General features: G+C 42.5%; 1 long non-coding RNA gene across 2 annotated transcripts in view; it reads right to left on the bottom strand.

Moving 5' to 3' along the window:
• The window catches only part of LOC114008100 (uncharacterized), a 62,961-nt gene that overhangs the window by 53,417 nt on the left and 3,123 nt on the right, over positions 1-6,421 (bottom strand). For both annotated transcript variants that reach the window (XR_003549676.1, XR_003549668.1), the window contains exons 3-4: positions 5,645-5,737; positions 1,996-2,041 (exon numbers count right to left, since the gene is read on the bottom strand). This is a non-coding gene — a long non-coding RNA (uncharacterized LOC114008100). The remainder of the gene's footprint in view (positions 1-1,995; positions 2,042-5,644; positions 5,738-6,421) is intronic.

The following is a 6,421-nucleotide window of genomic DNA, read 5'->3' as shown; positions in this document are numbered from 1 at the left end:
GAGCGGAACACAGAGAATGAACCTGGATGTCTGTAATGAGTACTGTGAGTATTCAGGTGATCAGCACAAGAATGTGAAGAAACTACCAGAGGCTTAAGGGTGACCCACCAAAAAGGATGAAAGGGAACAGTGCTAGTACTCGTGCAGGGCCAGGAGTAATACCTGATCCAGTCGAATTGGAAAATCTTAGAATTCACAGATCAATTCTGGGTGCTCAGAAGAATCTTGCCTCAGTTATGAGAAATACATATTCCTAGAATGAGGATTGCTCCCATTCCTTCTCCACATCTTAACAGTAAGATCCAAAAGGATCAGTCATTTCCAATTTAACCACACTCGAGAACAAAAATCAACAAAATTTATGATAATACAAAAATACCCAACACCCAGCAGACAAAACTCATAATGTCTAGCATCCAGTCAAGAGTTAACAGGCATGCAAGAGGCAGGAACATGTGAGCCATTAATAAAGAAAAAATTCAATCAAAACTGACCCAGTCACACAGTCAATATGCTGGCCTAGCTGGACTTGTTCACTTTGCTTTTGTCCTGCTCCTGCATCCTAAGCTAAGCAGTGAAATGGGTCAGTCTCCTTTGGTACATGAGAACATTTGTGTCTTTACCCACAAAGGCACAAGACTCTCGGATGTTCCTGCTTGGAGCAGACCCAGATGACCTGGCAGGCACACCAGCCACACGAAACATACACTTTCTGTTCTACTCCTGGTCCAGAGATATTTTTCTTGCTTTAGAACATGGCTATGGCTTTTGAGCTTTCTACTTTTATATTTTAGCTCTCACGGCTATGCGTTTGGATCACGGGGGAAGCTTTCAAATGTGATATTACCAGACTATGTCATCTGGAAGTCCCCACTCATTTCCTGAAACTCCTCCCTTACTTTCAACCACACTCTCAGTTTTCCTTTCACGGCTCTGATTACTGTCTTTCTCTGAATCTCCCTTCTCTGCTCATCCACTACATGTGAGGACTTTTGTTCATTCTAATGTTTAATGGACATTTTGTACACATGTATTAAAAACACACTATATATGTAATATGCAGTTATTAAATATGGACTTTTAAGGACTCCATACTTGGCCATTTTCTTTCCTTAAGCTATGCTAAAAATTCTTTTGTTAAAAATGATTTTCCAAGGAAGATTTTTCTTTTTAACTCATGATAGTTTGTGTGCACACATGTGAGTGAGTAAGAAAGAGAATGGGAATTCTGTGGAGTCTGGTCATGTCACAATCCTCCTCTTTAAGTCACTCACATGCACACCATACATGTTTTATCCTGACTATGCCAGAGATTCCAACTATGGTTGCCGTGTGGGATCCAGCTTCTCTCCAGCTGTGTATTAGCACTGTGTCACAGAGCTGGCCCGCTAAAGGTTTTTTAATGAGGCTTTATAAGCCTGTGATCCTCTGCAGTTACAACAATTCTGGGATTTCCATTTTTATAAGTTGAAAGTACTGTTGCTGGAACATTTATTTCATTTATAAATGTAATTAATTAATTAAAATAACTCTGGGAGTCATGGCAGGAATCATGTATGATAAGTAGATAGCTACAAGTAGAAGTGGCAAGTGAAGAAATGAAATATTCTTCAAAATCCATGCATCCAGCTCATGAGGAACGTAACTGGGTCCCTGTTGGTGCTGTCAAGGAGAGTACACAGGAATAAAACAAGGTGGTTAAATGAAGGGCAAATAATGGGCTGAGTGTGAGTCTCTCGTTAATTACGGATGCAGACTGCAATGTGTGCACGTGTTTGTGATGTTTTCAGTCATCAAAGATGTAGGTAGTGCTCTTCAGACACAGGATAACCATACAACCAACAGACAGCCTCTGCCTTCATGGAGTGTACAGTATAGTCTTCATTTTCTTATTTTAACTCTGCTCCTCCCCTTCCTTTAGGAAATCGTGTAAATGTGGCAACTGAAGAAAGGAACAGGGACAGGACCATGAGACAAGACAGGAGGATATCTTACCTAGTTCTGCTTCCAACATCCTCAAGTTCTCCTTTGAGACTGAAACCTAAAGAGGAATAGAACAGGCTTTTTTGTGTTTGTTTGTTTTGCTAATAAGACAGAGCGGCACAAATAAACCAAAGGAACACAGTTAAGAAGTGCAAAAAAGTGGCCATATTTCCCAAAACACCTCCGTGCTCTGATTACCTATTAGGGGTCATCTTTGAATTGGAGGTCAGGGGAGCTTGGGGCAAGAGAAACAAAGTTCATATGTAAATAAGCTAGGCTCTTCCTTTATAGGAGAGCTGGTTAAGGGACGCTTGACCAAGAGTACAGAATCCCTGTTCCCTGACACCACAAAGTATCTATTACAGGAGACGTTCCTTCTGGCGCCGGGAAGCATTTAGTTTTTGCTTAGTGTTCTGTAGAGGATGAGCTATAGGGTGGGGGCAGGGGTGGGAGTTAGCGGGCTGTTAAAACGAGAATACTCTGAACAGGACCCACTATTCCAAGCAAGGCCAGGAAAAGATCAAGTCCCCATGAGCCATCTCAGCTGATAAATACAGAGGTCCCCTAACGTTCACAGCAGAAAAGATTTTCTAATATATGCCATTGAATAGAATGTCATTTCTCTCCTAGATTAATTCCACAATTAAATCAAACAAGGCTTGAGACCACACTAGAGACCAGAGCTGTGTGCTACAATTTTAAGCTATGTTTCAGTAACAGTATTTTCATACGTCCAAGTATTGTCAATAAAATCAAAAGTACTTTAATGTGGAAATCCCCGGAGACAGATACTAGCTTCTGTCTAAGACTGAAAGGCTGTCTCAACGAATTGTTTTTTTAAATAAACTTATTCTGAGATCCAGGAGCCATGATCCTAACCCAAACTTGCTCATCCTTCAGGATTCTCCATCATCACTGGGTGTCACTAATTGTACAAACAGGCCCCCTGGAGAGGCTTTCATCTCAGGACCTTTCTTTACTGAGAGGTAGGCTTCTTTAGAAGGCTAATGGAACAATCAAAGTCATCTGCAGAAAATACTGCAAACTATCAACTAATGGTTGGAATTTAAAGCCTCCTAAGATCTGTAATACTGCTTTTTTTCAAACTTTTTCGGAAGCTGCCTTCATTTCAGTTGTCAAGACAATTCACTGAAGATCTCTTTCTCTTTCTTTCTCTTCCTTTCTTTCCTGAGAGAGCTAGCAAGGCCAGTGTAGAGGGTGGTGAGTGGGGGGATATTTTTAACAGATCTCATCCTCCTGCCCCAGCTTCCCAGTCAGCTAGCCCCACAGGCACCTGGCACCCTCAGCTTGCTAAGGTTGAGGGGGGAACCAAACCAGGCTTCCCATGTGGCCCAAGGCAGGGCTCCAGCACTGCACCCCGCTTGCCACTTGGACTGGATCAAGACTTCCTTTTCCCTTATCCTATCCATAGTAGTAAAGAAAAGCAGGTCTTACTCCTTTCACTGAGTCTCATCACTTTCTGTCCCCCTACCAAGCCCTGGTTTTCATTCTTAACCCCAGCTTGTCTACCTCCGGCCTCCAGGAATCTGCCGCGTCCAGGCACTGGTCTCTGCACACGAAGGCTGACGAGGCCGAGGCCGAGGCCAGGGGAGGGCCAAAAGTCCTGCCTCAAACTCTCGGACAAATAAACCAGCTGCGATGGACTAGGGACCTGGCCACCACCTGTTCCCGCAGAGGAACCTCTTGGCTGGCAGGCTGGGCTGAGGGAATTCCATTCCTTCGTGGCCTGGACAGTGGGCGACACGTCGGGTGACCCCAGGACAGAGGCTGGCCAGGCCCTGGAGCACAGTGCAGGCCTTCACACAGAGGAATGAAGAGTCCTGGCCTGCGGAGACCCAGGCGGAACCCGCGCACTGCACGTGACCTGCCCTGCACGTGACCTGCTCACCACGTGACCCGCAGCAATTCCTCTTCCTAGACTGGGTGGCCTACAGTAAGCCCTAGGTTGCTTTTAAAAGACCCATGAACTGAGTACTGGATCCTGGAGCTCAGGGCTGGCCCTTCCAAGCTGGGGCATCGCCCAGTACCTCTGGAAGGTAAAGATTTTTAACAAAGAGCTGTGGCAGCCGGAAGTGTTTCTAGAGTGTGGAGAATTAGAAGAGGTTGAGCGTGCCGGGTGAGATGCAGGACAGATGGTAGAGAGAAAAGAGAGCAAACAGGACATGATGTGTGCTCGCCAATGACAACGATGGTGATTGTTTCTATGAGAATGTGGAGGGCTGGAGCCCATCTCACCAATACCTGGCCACCCAACCAGTAGACGCTCAACGCATAGTTGCATACTTTGCCCAAGAGACTAATTCCAGAATTGCCTAATAGAAATGTAATATGACTGCATGTGTAATTCTACATTTTTATCAACCACATATAATAGAAATAATTATGTCAAATTAATTTTCTTTTAACTTAATATGGCAAATGTTATTATTTGGAGGCATAAAATTAGTATTTTAAAATATCGAAGAAATAGTTTACTTCCCATATTATCACTACTCATTTGTATCCATATCAGTCAGTGGTGATCTAGATTCTTTGTTATTCTAGATCAAAGTTATAGACAATTGCCCAAAGGTATGGGCAGTTCCTCCACCTAACAGGACAGTGCAGCACATCCTACACTGTGGAGAGAGTGACACCACCATGAAAGTCAGGCAGAAGGGCTCTATCTGTTCTATCTATTAAAATGCATTCCCAGAGTTTTTAATGTTTGTGTGTGTTTTAACTTTTTATTTCTTTGCAATAGGCAGGTGTACTCACCCCCGAGAGAGAAAGAGAAAGTGAGAAAACAACCCCCAGGGGTGATGGCCATGCTGCAATCCCCTCTCAAATGCCTGGGGTGATTTTTGTTTTTTCTCCCAAGCTTCTGGGTTCAGGACTCAAATTGTGCCATGCAGGACACAGCTGTCTTAAATCACCATGCTACTTGACTGCTTCCCCCACCCCCAGAATTTATGCACCTACTCATTACCAGGTTTTGACCTGGCCTTACCAGAGAATAGAGGAAGCCTTGCTCTCTGTAAACTGTAAGACCACCTGACCTGCCTAACTCGAGACCTCCTCACCCAGTACTTAGTATATAGTTGGAGCGGGGACATGGCAATGAATAGCCTTTCTTCTGTGGCCTGTAGTTATCGTCCTACCTCATTGTCCCTGTTAGAGAAAGAAAAAAAAAAAAACCCTTCATTTTAAACATGTTGACATATTAGGTGGCACTTGCTGTGCTACACCTGAGCATGCTGCTTTCACGTATACCACAACCTCACTCAATCTTTTCGGCAGCTTTGATTTAGATGTTTGATTCTCTCTTTTCTTTTTTCCAATGGAGAAAGTAAGGCTTGGAGAAGTGTTACAACTTTATGTTGAGAGAACTTAGGAATGAAAAACAAAATTTCTAATCAAGTGCCCCTGCTCTAGTGAGGTCCCTAAGGGAGATGTGTGGAAAAATGTCATGCGACGGGACTTGGCATTTCAGACCCTAGAAGCCTGCGGTCACAGCAAATGAACATCTAGGTATACTTCACACCCGGGACAGTCCTGGAATCCAAATCTGGGTCAGCCCAAGGCCCTGGCAGAGACTCACTGTGTCATGTTGGACAAGGCCATTTCATAGTAATAATAACAACAACCAGCGTTTACTGACCTCCCATGTGCCAGACTCTGCCCTAGGCAAGGGCTCATGTACTTCCTCTTCCTCATGGAAAGATCGTTTATTTTGTAGATTAGAAAACTAGGACTCAAATAAAAAGCAAATTATTAAAAGTTATAAATCCAATAAGCAGGAGAGCCAGGATGAGAAAATATTATTAAAAGCATTGTTGTTTATGTTATGCCATTTAAAACCCCCAACCCCATTGCATATTTACAAAGAATATTGCTAAAGAATAGCAATATTCCATCCATGTACATGACAAACAGTATGTGTTGTTACAAATCTCCAAGTTTGTAAAGATAGGCAAATTGGAATTGGTTTCAAGGTGCTTTTTTTAAATATAAAAAAATAAAGGCTTTATTATTCATTTGTAATGTGTGGTAACATGTCAAAACAATGAAAAACATGGGCATTCAAAAGAGATAAGACTGTTTGGCTAGCAAAGCTGTTGTAATCATTTATGGAAAAGGAAAACTAAAAGCACTTTGAATGTATAAAGAGGTGGCAAATGTCATACTATCACAAACATATTAAAGTAAATTGCAGTGATATATAAATGAAAAATAAAATGAGATGCATTTCCTAGTCTTCATTACAAGTCTGCAACTTGGGGGAAAAAAAAGAAAAAGAATGAAAATATAACAGAAAGAAATGGAGGGAAAATGAAAATAAAAGCTAAATGGAGAAACAAAAGTAAAAGAAATTTACTTTCTTGAAATTGAATAAAGAGAGGGATCGAGGAGGATGAAGGAGAGAAAGGGAGAGAGG

This window comes from Tupaia chinensis, unplaced genomic scaffold (genome assembly GCF_000334495.1).
Source record: "Tupaia chinensis unplaced genomic scaffold, TupChi_1.0 Scaffold000002_1, whole genome shotgun sequence".
NCBI classification, from domain to species: Eukaryota; Metazoa; Chordata; class Mammalia; order Scandentia; family Tupaiidae; genus Tupaia; species Tupaia belangeri.
Note: the sequence above shows the minus strand (reverse complement) of the source record. Positions and strands in the feature narration are given on the sequence as shown.